This window comes from Triticum aestivum, chromosome 6A, assembly GCF_018294505.1.
Source record: "Triticum aestivum cultivar Chinese Spring chromosome 6A, IWGSC CS RefSeq v2.1, whole genome shotgun sequence".
Classification (NCBI taxonomy): domain Eukaryota; kingdom Viridiplantae; phylum Streptophyta; class Magnoliopsida; order Poales; family Poaceae; genus Triticum; species Triticum aestivum.
Genome location: NC_057809.1, coordinates 1,785,928 through 1,801,980, shown reverse-complemented (window position 1 = coordinate 1,801,980; position 16,053 = coordinate 1,785,928). Strand labels below are relative to the sequence as shown.

The 16,053-nt window shown below is 43.9% G+C and overlaps 1 long non-coding RNA gene across 1 annotated transcript; it reads right to left on the bottom strand.

Annotated features, from left to right (window-relative positions):
• Positions 1-3,601: 3,601 nt before the first annotated feature.
• On the bottom strand, positions 3,602-6,309 carry LOC123131561 (uncharacterized). Its single transcript, XR_006464191.1, has 3 exons — positions 5,926-6,309; positions 5,006-5,114; positions 3,602-3,920 (listed from the first exon to the last, which is right to left on the bottom strand). It is a non-coding gene; the product is annotated as an uncharacterized lncRNA (long non-coding RNA).
• Positions 6,310-16,053: the final 9,744 nt, after the last annotated feature.

Sequence of the window (16,053 nt, the reverse complement as noted above, 5' to 3'; positions counted from 1 at the left end):
GCCCATTGGTCCCGGTTCATCCCACCAACTGGAACCAAAAGGTCCAGATGAACTGGGACCAATGGCCCACGTGGCCCGGCCGGCCCCCTGGGCTCACGAACCGGGACCAATGCTCCCATTGGTCCCGGTTCTGGACTTAACCGGGACTAATGGGGTCACCCGGCCTGGACCAAAGCCCACTTTTCTACTAGTGCATGTTCTTGATCGTCGCTCGACGCAGTCATAGCGCTCACCCAACAATCTTGAACCTTGCTCTAGATACCAATTGTTGGAATAGCCTTGCCTTTGAGACCAGCCTTCCGATGCGCATACACGTACGAAGCTGTACCAAACCCCTGGATCGATTCCCTCCCGCCGGAACACACGCGTATACGTACGAAGTCGCCGGCTAGAAACTCACGCGAGAACACAAGGCACCAGACTCGATTATAGCAACAGGGGCGTGTCGCTCATGATCCTTTATTTCGCTTTTTCTGGTACTCTTTACAACGTATATGACCACATATATATATATATGGGGCCAAACCGACCTGAAGCTAGCTAACCTAGCAGTCCAAAACTGATTCAAACTAGGACTCCTAGTACTTGACGCTCAAGTTGGCATGCAAGCCACGTCTCCAACTCTAATACGTAGTTTGGATTAATCTCTAACAATCTCTCCCTAATCCAAACTTACCACATCTACGACTCAGACTAAACATGTCATGTCTGTACGCTGAGTATGACCCGCCTGGAAACATGCAACGCCTCCTTGCTCTACAATGTTGTGCCACCGCCATTGCTTGGCCGCTGCCTTGCACTCGGTCCGCATCATACTCCTTGTACTTGCTTGCAGTAGATCCACCCTCCACCGGTCGCACACATCCTCGCTTTACGATGGCTTCGCCTACCACCGTCCGCCTTCGGCATCACACCGAATCCACACTGGCCGCAACTAGGACGCTCCACGAGGACATGGACATGACTCACGGAGCACCGTGCACACCGCTTCAACCTGTGACTCCTTTGACAAGACGACAGAAAACACAACGACTTTTTTTCTTTTTTTTCCTTTTTTTTCTTTTTTTTCTTTTTTCTTTTTCTTTCTCTTTTTTCTTTTTCTTTAGAACAATCTCGGACCATCCTCATCATCCTGGATGAGATTGCAATCCGCCAGATTTTTCTTCTTACCCCTCTTCTTTTCCGGACACTCATAAGCATGATGTCCTAGGTCTTGGCAATTGAAGCACTTGTCCTTGGATTTATCATGACGACGCTCTCTTGCTCTCCACTCCGATCTTGTCAACAAAAGTTGTTCACCGTCTTGGTCATCCTCGACATAGCTGCGCAATCGTTCCTCATGAACCTTCAACCTCCCCATGACTTCCTCCATAGTCATCGTCTTGAAATCGCCAAACTGCTCTATGGCATATGCAACCTGGAGAAACTTTGGCGGGACAGCTCGAAGGATTTTCTTAACGGCGGTTGTCTCCTCGAACTTTTCTCCAAGCCCTCGTATCCCATTGACGATGGTTGTCATCCGGAGAGCAAAGTCATCGATTGTTTCCGTGTCCTTCATCTTGAGCCTCTCGAACTCAGACTTGAGGGTTTGCAACCTCGCCTCCTTGATGCGATCGTCCCCAAGATGATTCGTCTTTATCGCCTCCCAAGCTTCATGTGATGTCGTCTTCTCAGCAATAAAGGCGAACACATCATCCGGGATACTTTGATAGATAGCCGTCAACGCCTTCTGATCCATCGTGTCATCCACCTTGCCGGAGACGGCCACCACCGCATCCCAAACTCCTTGTGCGCGCATCAACGCCTTCATCTTGATCGCCCAAATCGACTAGTTGCTCTTCGTCAGCATCAGGTATTGGACAAACACGCTTCCTCCTTTTTCAGCCATGTTCTTGATCGTCGCTCGACGCAGTCACAGCGCTCACCCAACGATCTTGAACCTTGCTCTAGATACCAATTGTTGGAATAGCCTTGCCTTTGAGACCAGCCTTCCGCTGCGCATACACGTACGAAGCTGTACCAAGCCCCTGGATCGACTCCCTCCGGCCGGAACACACGCGTATACGTACGAAGTCGCCGGCTAGAAACTCACGCGAGAACACAAGGCACCAGACTCGATTATAGCAACAGGGGCGTGTCGCTCCTGATTCTTTATTTCTCTTTTTCTGGTACTCTACAACGTATATGACCACATATATATATGGGGCCAAACCGACCTGAAGCTTGCTAACCTAGCAATCCAAAACTGATTCAAACTAGGACTCCTAGTACTTGACGCTCACGTTGGCATGCAAGCCACGTCTCCAACTCTAATACGTAGTTTGGATTAATCTCTAACAATCTGTCCCTAATCCAAACTTACCACATCTACGACTCAGACTAAACATGTCATGTCTGTACGCTGAGTATGACCCGCCTGGAAACATGCAGCGCCTCCTTGCTCTACAATGTTTTGCCATCGCCATTGCTTGGCCGCTGCCTTGCACTCGATCCGCACCATACTCCTTGTACTTGCTTGCAGTAGATTCACCCTCCACCGGTCGCACACATCCTCGCTTTACGATGGCTTCGCCTACCACCGTCCGCTTTCGGCATCACACCGAATCCACACTGGCCGCAACCAGGATGCTCCACGAGGACATGGACATGACTCACGGAACACCGTGCACACCGCTTCAACCTGTGACTCCTTTGACAAGACGACAGAAAACACAACGAATTTTTTTCTTTTTTTTCTTTTTTTTCTTTTTTCTTTTTCTTTCTCTTTTTTCTTTTTCTTTAGAACAATCTCGGACCATCCTCATCATCCTGGATGAGATTGCAATCCGCCAGATTTTTCTTCTTACCCCTCTTCTTTTCCGGACACTCATAAGCATGATGTCCTAAGTCTTGGCAATTGAAGCACTTGTCCTTGGATTTATCATGACGACGCTCTCTTGCTCTCCACTCCGATCTTGTCAACAAAAGTTGTTCACCGTCTTGGTCGTCCACGACATAGCTGCGCAATCGTTCCTCATGAACCTTCAACCCCCCATGACTTCACTACAACATGACAGAGCTTTGGTAACACAGTGTTGTGTTACTATAGGCCCAAAACAGTGTTACTAGACTACATAGTAACATGTTTTCAAATGTGTTCCATTAGACCGTGTTACTAAGTGGTGTCCACTGTCACATATAGTAATTGTTACCATATATCAAAAATTGTGTTACAATTAAGTTATAGTAACATGCATATTTTGTGTTACAAATCGCGTTGGTAACACATTTTTGTAACTATAGTAACACCCATAGTAACATGTTTTTGTAAACATAGAACATTGTGGTAACATGTTTTTGTAATTATAGTAACACAACTTGTAACATAATATACAAATATCACAAGACAACACTGGTAACACATTTTGTAACTATAGTAACACCATCAGTAACACTACTATATTAGAATGGCAACATAATTAATGTATTTTTAAAATTATTAACCACAGAAGTAGATACCCATTTTATGGAATATTCATTTATTTAATAAAATTATTATGGCTGCTAAAATAGTTAATTACTTTATTATGATGCTTGGCTTCATTAAAATGATATACACAAATTGAAAATATCAAGGTATTTATTATGAATATACAAGAGTGTAGGATACATATGCATTACAATAAATACATACCAATGTTATTGGCTAGACATCATATCATTCATATATATTTTACTATAGAGAACACATCTATGAAGAATATTACACCATAGCATTTGCATCAATTCGACCAAAGAAAAAGATCTTCTGAATGGTGTTACATTTTTCAATCTATCAATGCAAACTACAATTATTGCTAAGTAAAGTCTTCTAATTACATTTGCTTCTTCATCCAACCGAAGAACGGTTCAGCTGCAACTCCATTATGCTTCTTTTGAATCTGTAAAAGGAAAATGGACCTTACAGTTATGTGATTAAATGCACACAAATATAATTGTGGAATATGGAAGAAAAGACTCCGACTTACAAAAGCTGGAGGTTGGACAATTAAGTATCCTGAAGCAAAAGCATCACCAATTCTCTTGCAATCAGAAACTTACCTTACTAACTCCTCATTATCCAGAATAGGTTCATCTATGCACACAAGTGCAAATTTGGCACCTAACTAAATATCACCAACCTTAGTTTCTAGATGAATACTCTGAATAGTAGCATATGCAACATTTCGCTGGTTTGGATATGTTAAAGTCTTTAAAACTACTTTGGATGCAACCTATATTATGATGAATATTATTATTCAACAACAATAATTATAGGATTTGCATGAACATTACTTCAATGGATACACATAGTCATACTTCAGGAAGGTTATCATGACCATTCACTTTCTTAGGGATACACATTCAGACTGCAGGTGGGACTAATAAAGGGATGCCCACACCTGCACGCATGTGTTAGGCGCAACGGCGGAGCAAGGAATTATACATAAGGGGGGCCGAACATTGAACAAAATTCTAAAATGCAACATGGTCTATGGAATATGTAGGATTTTTTTCAAGGAAAAAATATAGGAATTGACCAAGGATATGGCAAAATAGGTACTATTTTTACTAATAAAAAGTTGATAACATAGACATATCACATAGATAGCCCGAGAGCAAAATGTTGAATTATATGACGACGAACGAACAATTACCAATTGAACTGCATAGAACTTCTGTCGTATTCAATCCATCAAAGATGATTTTTTTGGGTGCTACATTGGTGAAAATGCCAGCCAAAATTTAATTATTTATTTTGAAACAAAGTAACCAAGAGGTATCCATAAATTACAACACCAAAATTTGCCTTGTTTTCATGCTTGTGGTTGTGCTGGGCATGTGCGTGTGTATGTGCTTTCTAGTACCTAACTAAAGTACCCGCAAGATGTTTTTTAACAGTAGACATTCCATGGAAAAGTTATAAATAATATAAACATTCGATACGAGTTGTCAACAAGCGCGTTATGACTGCATAAACATATACCTGAAAACCAGTAGCCATGGTTACACTGTTACAGTGGCTTTAAGCAACATGGAATTGATATGCATAAACCCTTGAGGCATCGACACTAACCGAGCTCCCCGCAAACATTCTGTAAGAGATAAATAACTTGAGACAGAAATAGATGTACAACCAAAAGGTACAGGCTATAAGCACGCGGTAAAACCTCATGTTCAACAATTTTGTAATTAAATGTAGAACCTATTTTGCACATAATGTAACCAGGATGAATACTTGGTAAAAGATGATGTTATCTTACATTTACCTAAATAAAAAAAGTAACCAGGATGGGTACTTAGTACAAGGTGGTGCTATCACCCATTTGATTATATCAAACTCGCAGATGAGATTGAGATATGAGAAATACAATAATTAAAGTGGAAACGAACAGACGAGCTTCTGCTGTATTTTCATAGTGATTATTGGGATATACTACACTAAAATGACCATACATCTACTAGAACCTTTACCATGAAAACCACTATGTACGTATTACACCTACATTCCCTGTCAGTAAAGTAGATGTTCGTGTTGCTCTTCACAATCTCTACTACCCAATCTAACGGGTCGGAGTTTGCCGAGTGGCAAAGGAGCAAAGCAAGCCTTTGCCAAGATTGAGACTCTGTAGACCTGTTTAGCTGAATTAAAAAAATGCACAGGTACTCGGGTATGTATATATGTATATGTGCCAGTTTGACAGTATTCGAGTATGTACGGATATATGACGAGTATTCAGGTATGTACATCTCCACCACGGCCAAGAACACATACTACTATTATTAGCAGGAGAATCAATTAGCAGCGGGCATGTACCCACGACGCCGGCCTCGCATCATGTCTTTCCACTAGTAAACAAACAAGCAAACAGCCTGCTGGATGGATTATGGTGGAAGCTAGCTTACATATGGATCGATTCCTCGTGGATCCTAGCAGATGACGAGGAACGGTGGCTCCTAGCGCGGGAGACGCGCACGGCCCATGCGCCCATTCTCCTCAAGCCTCTTCAATTATTCATCGCCGCCGGAAGGAGGGATGGTTGCCGACGCTCCCGGCTGGATCTACCAATGGCTCCGGCGGCTGCGCGCTCCTCATGGTCACCTCCTCGGGCCTCCTCCAAGCTCCAGCCTAGTGGTGAGGAGGAAACGGCCCCGGGTCCCAGGTGCGTGGGTGACCTACGGAGAAAGGGGCGAGCGGTGGCGGCATGAGGCCTCCAGGCTAGCGGCGGTGACTTGCGGCGGCTTCGATCGCTAGGCGTGGGTGCGAAGGGATAAGGAGAGAGGGGGATAAAAGATAGGGCAGCCGCAGCCGTTCGATCTAAGCGAATCGGACAGTTACGAGGCGTGATCCGTGTGCAAGGCTACCCAACCAATCAAAACACAGGATACTCTTTTTAGTATAATATATATACTGTATTTTGCACACAATTTTATCTTTTCTCCATTTATTTTTCTTTTCTTTTCTTTCATTCATTCTCTTTTTCCTTCCTCTCTTCTAGCCCTTGCCTACCTATATAGAAGACTCTCGAAACAAGCTTCTGACCCGTTTTATATATAAAGCAACAACCGAACAGAGTACACGGTGAAAAGATATAAGATGGAGAGGTAGCCCTCGTATTACGCAGGAACTACGCAAGCGAAAGAGAAAATATGATAAACTGAGTACAACGACACGCTACGCACTAAACCACCTAGGCTCAGCGACAACATCCTCGGGAGGGAGAACGACGCTAAGCGTCGCCGATGTCGAGTTCGTATAGGACAAAGGTCTTCACCCGGAACCCTGCCACAACAAGGAGCACCACGACGACGTCTTTGAGAAGATAGCGTCACCGTCGTCAGCGACAAAGCGCAGAGTTTTTGCTCGGTAGCTCCCATGTACCACCCCAAGGTCTTCAGGACAAGCGAGACCAGTGGCGGTGCCAGGAATCCAATCGTGTGTAGTCAATTGAATGTTGTGTAGTCAGATATATGCATTTATAAGGTTTTTTGGCATGGTTTCTACTTGATGCATGTAGTTTTTGCAAAAAGCTGGGTAGTCATTTGACTACCCGGCCCAAGTGTGGCTTCGCCATTGAGCGAGACGATAAAAGATCCCCAGGTCCGGATCGGGGTGCCACAACTGTCGAGGACAGAAAACACGCCCGAGCCACCCGCCGCAACCCCTCTCGCCGCCCACACCACCTAATATGAGACCATGCCAAGGGTTCATCAAAGTGGGGACATTCTAGAGGATATTGGCATGTACTCTAGCTCAAAGTAGATCGATGCAACACTATTTATAACACATGTCAAACAACAGGGGCATGGCTACTGGCTACTGTCAGTGTCAAGGGAGATGGGGTGTATCGAGAACACTATAATTGTGTGCCCTAGCATGGAATGGATCAAAACAATAGTTTAACTGTTATATGGTATGGCCAATGTGGATTGACTGTAAGAGTGAGATTACGATCTACTAGTTAATACTCCCTCTGTTCCTAAATATAAGGTGTATTAGTATTTCAAAAAGTCAATTGTTGTCTATGTTTGACCAACTTTACAGCAAAATATATAAAGATTTATAATACTAAATATATAAAATGTAAAAATATAGTTCATATGAATCTAGTGATAACGATTTGGTATTCTAGGTATTGATATTTTTGTCTATAAACTTAGTCAAACTTAGAGAAGTTTGACTTTTTGGAAAAATAATACACCTTATATTGAGGAACGGAGGGAGTATAAAAGAACATTAAGGTTAAAGACGACTCGCCAGAACCTATGCATCATTGGCCGGGTGTCTCGGTGGACAAATGGAGCATGCTTCTCTACCTCATGAGAGCTAGCATCTTTGGTCTGCTATCCCGCCTGGTTCAACTCTGACCTCCCTTCACTCCAGTACAGCGCCGACCAGAACTCCATCCGGTTGACAAGTCCATGAGAAAGCAAAGCAAGACGGACAAGATGCTTGACAATCACTTTCGGACCTCTCTTCGTTCCGGACCAAGACGCTCGGCTGTCGCAGGTAAGATCTCTCTATGCTCTTATGTGCCTCCCAATTCTTCTACCAAAATGGCTTTGTAGGATCCTGGAAATGCGCCCCCGGATCTCGTACATATACAAACTCAAGGGAGGCGATTTTAGGTTTCCTGTATACAAAATATGCCGGCGGGGCCAAGATGCGGGATCTGCTAGAGTCATTGTTTGGTCCATAAACCGCATATCGGGCCACTATGTGGGATATGCTAGAGTTGCTCCTAGCCCGGTATAGAAGAGGTAACCTTTGGGTTGCCCCTAAGATGAGCATAACCGTTACTTTCATGATTATCTATATAAATTTTGCTTGTTTCCAATAAGCTCCCAACTTTCACATCTGATATCAAATAAAACATCACATGCAAGGAATATTTATATCTCGTCATGAGAAAAAAAATTCAAAAAATTTCAATTTGAATTGGTATGCAAAACTAACGATGAAATTATTGATTCAATGACATGCTCCAACGTATTTGAATTTGAGCGTTATTTGTTTTACATGTGTTTAACATTTAGTGTTAGCACATTAAAATATGGAGAGCGTCTATACAACAACGCTTGTGGCGCGAGCAACGCCAATTGGCGCTTACTCACTGCGGTGTGCGGGCCGACCCAGCTCGCTCGGCTGCTTCGGCTAGTTCACCATTGACCGGTCGACCGCTTGACCGTTAACCCATGGCATAATTGAGCATATACTTTTAGAAAAAAAATATGAATTTGAAAAATTGCTTGAACGTATGAATCATTTTTTTCCTGGCATAAAAAAATGTTGGCATATTTGAAAAAAGTTCATGAATCTGATAGAAATGTTTGGCAGTTCTTAAAAAGGTGCACAAATTTGAAAAAAAAATCACTGACTCAAAAAACAAATCATGATTTTTTTCATAAATTTAAAAACAATAATGAATTTGAAAAAACTCCACCAATTCTAAACAATGTTTGCGTACTCAAAAAAAGTTTGCAAAGTCAAAAGAACATTAGTGTATTTGAAAAAATTCCATGAATTTGAAAACAAACCATGGCTTGAAAAAATATGCGTGAAAATGAAAATGTTCACGGACTCATAAAAAGAGTTTGAGAATTTGGAAAGAATTGTGGCTTCAAAAACATTTACAAATTTGAAGAAAAGTTCACAGAATTGGAAAAAATGTTCAAGAATTTGAATTAGTCTGGGAATTTTATAATTATTTGCAATTTTCAAAAAAGACCACAAATATGATTTTTTTAATGAAATTTAAATTGAAAAAGGAAAAGAAATAGGAAAACTAAATAGAAAACCGGAAGAAAAACAAACAAAAAACGGATGTGAAAAACACAACAGAAAAAGAAGGAGAAATAGGTGGAAACTTCCAGATGCAAAACCGGGCCGAAGTCACGGAATTGCAGCCCAAGTAAACTCATCACTGGCCAGCCAACCTGTATCTTTTAATTGGGCCTTGGCCCAGCCGTTCACTGCTATTAATAATAAGGCCGAGTATTTAAATTTAGCAAAGCAAAGTTTGTAGCCTGTTGGTAATCACTTGTATCTCCAAGTAGGTGGTAGTAGGTTCGATTCTTAGTGTGCATCAATTAGTTTTTTTCATGCATGTCAAATGGCGCCCATTCGTGGTCATTCTATTTTGTTCACGCATGTCAAATGGCCCCAAGTGTGTGTCATTTTATTTTGTTCTCCTATGTCAAATAGCCCTGGGTTCCGTTTGGTTCTTTAGCCAGTCTCACTTGTTAACACGCCCGCAACATGTCCTGAATTTTTGTATAGGAAGAATATGTATATATAATATGCTCCCATGCTAGTATTTGTAATTATAAGAACAATTTTTGAAATGTATTCACTATTTCGTTAGATTAAATGAATGAAGTTATGCATACGTATTAGAAGTAGTTCCAATTTGAGTCATATATGTATCTCAATTAAGGTCCAAGTAGTATAGAAAAAATGTTGAAGACCTAAGTACAAGCTTATGTTATAGAAAAAGATTATTGTGAAAATCAATTGCGTGAAAATTTGAACTTATGTTTGTAAGCATTGTGGCACTATTACTTTTTATTAAAATATACTTTACACAATATAATTGTTTCATTTACAGTTATATAGTTGGTAACACAATTCCGCAACACATGATTACGTGTTATTGTACCATTTGTAACACAAATGGAGCAACACGAACTTACATGTTACTAGGATAATGTGTCTGTAACACATTTACGAATCTTATCAACTATGTGTTACTGTATGCGCTGTAACAGACATAATGTGTTACTGTTATTTGCTCTGTAACACATTTTTTTATATGTTACATGGTTATGTTACTTAATCTTTGTTTTGTTGTAGTGCTTCCTCCATAGTCATCGTCTTGAAATCGCCAAACTGCTCTATGGCAGATGCAATCTGGAGAAACTTTGGCGGGACAGCTCGAAGGATTTTCTTAACGGCGGTTGTCTCCTCGAACTTTTCTCCAAGCCCTCGTATCCCATTGACGATGGTTGTCATCCGAAGAGCAATGTCATCGATTGTTTCCGTGTCCGTCATCTTGAGCCACTCGAACTCAGACTTGAGGTTTGCAACCTCGCCTCCTTGATGCGATCGTCCCCAAGACGATTCGTCTTTATCGCCTCCCAAGCTTCATGTGATGTCGTCTTCTCAGCAATGAAGGCGAACACATCATCCGGAATACTTTGATAGATAGCCGTCAACGCCTTTTGATCCATCGTGTCGTCCACCTTGCCGGAGACGGCCACCACCGCATCCCAAACTCCTTGTGCGCGCATCAACGCCTTGATCTTGATCGTCCAAATCGACTAGTTGCTCTTCGTCAGCATCGGGTATTGGACAAACACGCTTCCTCCTTTTTCAGCCATGTTCTTGATCGTCGCTCGACGCAGTCACGACGCTCACCCAACGATCTTGAACCTTGCTCTAGATACCAATTGTTGGAATAGCCTTGCCTTTGAGACCAGCCTTCCGCTGCGCATACACGTACGAAGCTGTACCAAGCCCCTGGATCGACTCCCTCCGGCCGGAACACACGCGTATACATATGAAGTCGCCGGCTAGAAACTCACGCGAGAACACAAGGCACCAGACTCGATTATAGCAACAGGGGCGTGTCGCTTCTGATCCTTTATTTCTCTTTTTCTGGTACTTTTTACAACGTATATGACCACATATATATATGGGGCCAAACCGACCTGAAGCTAGCTAACCTAGCAATCCAAAACTGATTCAAACTAGGACTCCTAGTACTTGACGCTCACGTTGGCATGCAAGCCACCTCTCCAACTCTAATACGTAGTTTGGATTAATCTCTAACATCTTCTCTGTCCAGAAGGTTCTGGCAAGCAAACAGGAGAGATACAGATAAAAAAAATCTGGCATGCTCACGTTAGTAGTAGTATTAGCGACATTCAGAAAGGCACGTATCAAATTAGAGAACTGCAGGTAAAACAAAAGTATGAATGTGGTAAATGTTGGGACTTCATATTTATTCCCTTCACTTAATAAATCCATTTTACAAATGTTAAGGTATGGTTTTCCCTTTGTTTTTATTAAAAAGTTTTGTATATCTTAACCGATCTAACATATGTAGTGGTTGTTCAAATAATCGTCTAATGTACAACGTTAAATAAGAGACTTAATACTACCCAGTCTATAAACCAATGATGCATCAGTACATTTTTATTTATGTTTTTACTGTTGATAATTAATTAATAAAGTAATGAGTTGCATGAGTCTCCATGTCTATACATGCTTAGGATCTTACTTGAAGCAAATAAGTTAACGAATACCAAATAAAAAATATTCTTATGTCCAGCAGTTGTCTCCAATATATAACATTTCACCACACGTGCTATGCCATGCATTTAGTAGTGTGCGTGTCTATATATATCCAAACATAAGCGACACATGTACTGGTCAACGAATGAAAATTCAGATTGGAAATTTGAATGGGATTCACCTTTGGCTTGGAGAGACCGTTGGAAGCTGGCGGAGATTGAGACCCGTCTGTCGTGCTGCAGTATCCCCACTGACGGCGGCAGGCATGGCACTACACGGCTTACCATATGGGGGGCTCCATCTGTCGGCGTCCGGTGCGAAGGTTCACACAGGGCCGACCCTTAGGCCATGGCAAAAGGTGCGGCGGCCTGATTTGCAGAACATGATGTCAACACTATTACGGGGTACACATGAGACAAAATTGGGATGTGTGAAACAGTTTACTGTTCATCTACCTACTGTTTCTCACCCAATTTGTCATTTTTGCGAAGAGCTACTCATGTGTCCAAATGATCTGAAATTTAAAGCGGACCTCATGCATCAAATCTTCTTCCAAGAAAAAAGGTTCGGTTTTTTTGTTTTTGAAAATTTGAAGTATTAGTTTTGAATTTTCTCTTAACCGGGTGCAGATGAGCCTGGGCTCAGAAGTGGATATTCGAGAGACATTTCACTTAACCCCAATGACCTAACAAAAGAGTGAAAGCACCTAATACAAAAAAAGTAACCCAACATAAATATAGTTTCCACAACAAAAAACATAAATACTAGTGTTATTACTAGTTGAGGAGCTGAGCTGGTTCCTGTTATTGTAGGAGTTGTATTTGGCAGCCTCCTTCCTTTTCCTTGGATGTGCAGTTCATTTTAACCCAGGGTGCTTAGGGCATCTCCAGCCGCGCCCCCAACAGGCCCCCCCAGGCCACTTTTTCGGCGCCGCCACCGAAAAAACGGCCCAGTCGCGCCCCCAGGACGCCGAAAATCGCCGGTTCGGACCTTTTTTCCGCCCAGCGGTCACAGGCCGAACCCGGCGCGTTGGGGAGCCGTTGGGGGCTCCGGCGCTAGGGAAAAGCACGTCTGGCCCACACCGCCAGGCGGAAAAGTCAAGGTTTTCATCCCCGACTCGCCTCGCACCCCCCGCGCCCTCGGCCACCACTAGCTGTATCCCGGCGACGGCCGCCGCCCGACTCCGCTAGATAGCCATTCCCGGCCGGAAAATAGCAGCGCTTCGCCGCGGCAGCCCCTCCCGCAACAGCTGGGCGTTTCCGGTCGCAGTTTCCGGCCGCGGAGGCGCGGTTTAACGGCGGGTTCACGGCCACCGAGCGCAAGGTGTTCGGCGATTTGCCCGTCTCGGCGATGGACTCGGACGAGGAGGAAGAGCTCGCCGCGCTGCTGGAGGAGGAAGCCGCGGCCGACGTCCAGGAAGAAGAGCATCTGATGGTGCTCGCCGCCCTCGCCCAGCTGCTGGCGAGCAGTGAAAAGCCGTGGCGAGGTGGCTCGGCGCCGGGGCGGGTGAAAGCAAAGAACCGGCATCGTCTGCAAGGCTACTGCATGCTCTACTCCGACTACTTCGCCGATGCTCCACTTCATGGCGAGAGAACATTTCGGCGCCGTTATCGGATGAGCCGAAAGCTCTTCCTCAGGATTGTGAATTCCATTCGGGAGTTCGACAACTACTTCAAGTGCAAGATGGATTGCACTGGCGCTCTTGGATTCACCTCCATCCAGAAGCGCACGATAGCGATGAGGATGCTTGCATATGGAGCTCCCAGTGATTCACTCGACGACTATGGGCGCATGGCCGAGTCCACCAGCATAGAGTGTTTCTGCAAGTTCTGTCGGGCAGTGGTGGCAATGTTTGGGCCACAATACTTGAGAACACCCAATGCGGAAGACACTGCTCGGATCCTAGCCCAGAATGCAGCAAGAGGATTTCCTGGGATGCTTGGAAGCATCGACTGCATGCATTGGAAATGGAAGAACTGCCCATTTGGTTGGCAGGGGATGTACAAAGGCGCCAAAGGCGGTTGCGGTGTGGTGCTTGATGCGGTAGCCACACAGGACCTCTGGATTTGGCACTCCTTCTTTGGTATTCCAGGAACTCACAATGACATCAACGTGCTGCAGTGCTCTCCTGTTTTTGCCAAGCTCGTTGAGGGCCATTCTCCTCCGGTGAACTTCGAGATCAATGGGCACCAATACAACAAGGGGTACTATCTAGCTGACGGTATCTATCCGAGATGGTCGACATTTGTGAAGACGATCTCAAACCCTGTGGCAGGAGGCAAGAACGCCTGGTTTGCGAAGTTTCAGGAGGCTTGCAGGAAGGATGTCGAGCGGGCATTTGGTGTGCTCCAATCTCGATTCGCTGTTTTTCGGTACCCCGCTCAGACCTGGTCGAAAGATCAAATGTGGGAGATCATGACTTGTTGTGTCATCTTGCACAACATGATCATCGAGAGCAAGCAAGAAGACCTAGTGTTTGACACTGAACCATACTACAGGCAGGGTCCTCTAGCCGAAGTTGATCACCAACTACCGGCAATTTGGACTGCCTATCTCAGTATGCGTCAGGAGATCCGAGACCCACAGGTGCATCATCAACTGCAGAAAGATCTGATTGAGCACCTATGGAGGCTTAAGGGGGACGCCTCGTGATGAAATACGAGTTTTTATTTGTTGAACAATATAATTTGTATTGAACTATTTGTTGTTGTAGTATTTTGTTGAAGTATTTGATTTTTCTGTGATGAAATATGTGATAAGAAATAATTGTGTTGATAATTGAACGCCGAGACACGGCGAAACCACGCCGAATATGGGCCTATTCTCGCCCATATGGGCCGTTTATTCGCCGAAATTGGGCTGCAAAGTGGGCCAATTTCGACGCCTGGGGCGACGACTGGGCGTAAAACCACCCCCAGCGCCGAATGCATCGCCGGCTCACCCCAGGGGGCGATTTTTATGCGTCCTGGGGGGCCAACGGCTGGAGATGCCCTTACCAATACATGTCCCGTTGCAGGTCACACACTGTAGCAAACAGTAGCTCGAGAAGACTCAGGCACTCGGTCTTCGTTGCTCCTCCATTATTGCTCTGCACTGCAAAGGTAGGTAGCAGCAGAGACTATAGGCAAGACCGTGCAGCAGAACAACAGGGGCACCGCTCCTCCATTATTGCACAGCAGGGCATGCCCATGGGCACTTGGGCAGCATCCAGCAGCAGTAACAACAAGGGAAGGCACCGCTCCTCCATTATTGCCTTGCTCTGCACACTCTGCTCTCAACAAGGGAAGGGAAGGGAAGGGAACCACCATTGCTATTGCTCTTGCTCAGCTTGCTGTGTGCTCCGTCCAAAATCCAAATCCAACCATGGCGCTCAAGAGGAAGAGTAGATCCATGGCGCCGGTAGGAAGATTTCACCACAGAGCATTTGGAGGCGGTTGCTCAAGAGCTGCTTCTACTTGTAGTACTCGGTAAGGCCTTGTTTGGATCCCCTAGTATATGGATGGATCTAATCCCTGCAGTCGACACTCCAATTCAGTGATGAGATGTACAAATAGTATAAATAAATCTGTTTAAACGACAAATCCAAATACACAGATATGTACTCCCCCCGTAAAGAAATATAAGAGCGTTTAGATCACTAAAGACAGAGGGAGTAGTTGGTATAGCTTAACAGAAACTGGAGACATATCGGTTTTGTATTATATAGATGAAATGTGACAAAAGAAAACATTATGGACATCATCTGTCCTTGTTTCGACCTCACAGAAAGAATTGTTGTTATTTAACATGAAAGTGTTCAATCGTTAGCCTAAAATACTTGACTCTTCAGAAGCAGTGAACAGAATAGAAGCTGTAAACAAAGTTGTAAATGGTTCAGATAGAATGGTCACTACACCCACACCAGATTCACAACAGTTAAGTGAAAGTGTGAGACTCAAGGACCTTGCTGGTCAGGATGAGCAATTCATCCTGCAGGTTTGCTCACATAAGAAAGGAACACACTTTTTGCCACAACTTTTTGCTGTTCTTACTTTGAAAAATACAAGGAAAAAGTTGCAGCCTTCTAGGAAAGGAAAGCAATAATAGTATTCCTCCAAATTGCCTGCATTCTAAACTGAAGGGTGTGTGTGTGTGTGTGTGTGTGTGTGTGCTCCACCCTTATCATGACAATTACGTACAATACAAAGATTACCAATAATACTGTATGTAGTGTCGTTGTTCACTGATTAAAGTGAAGG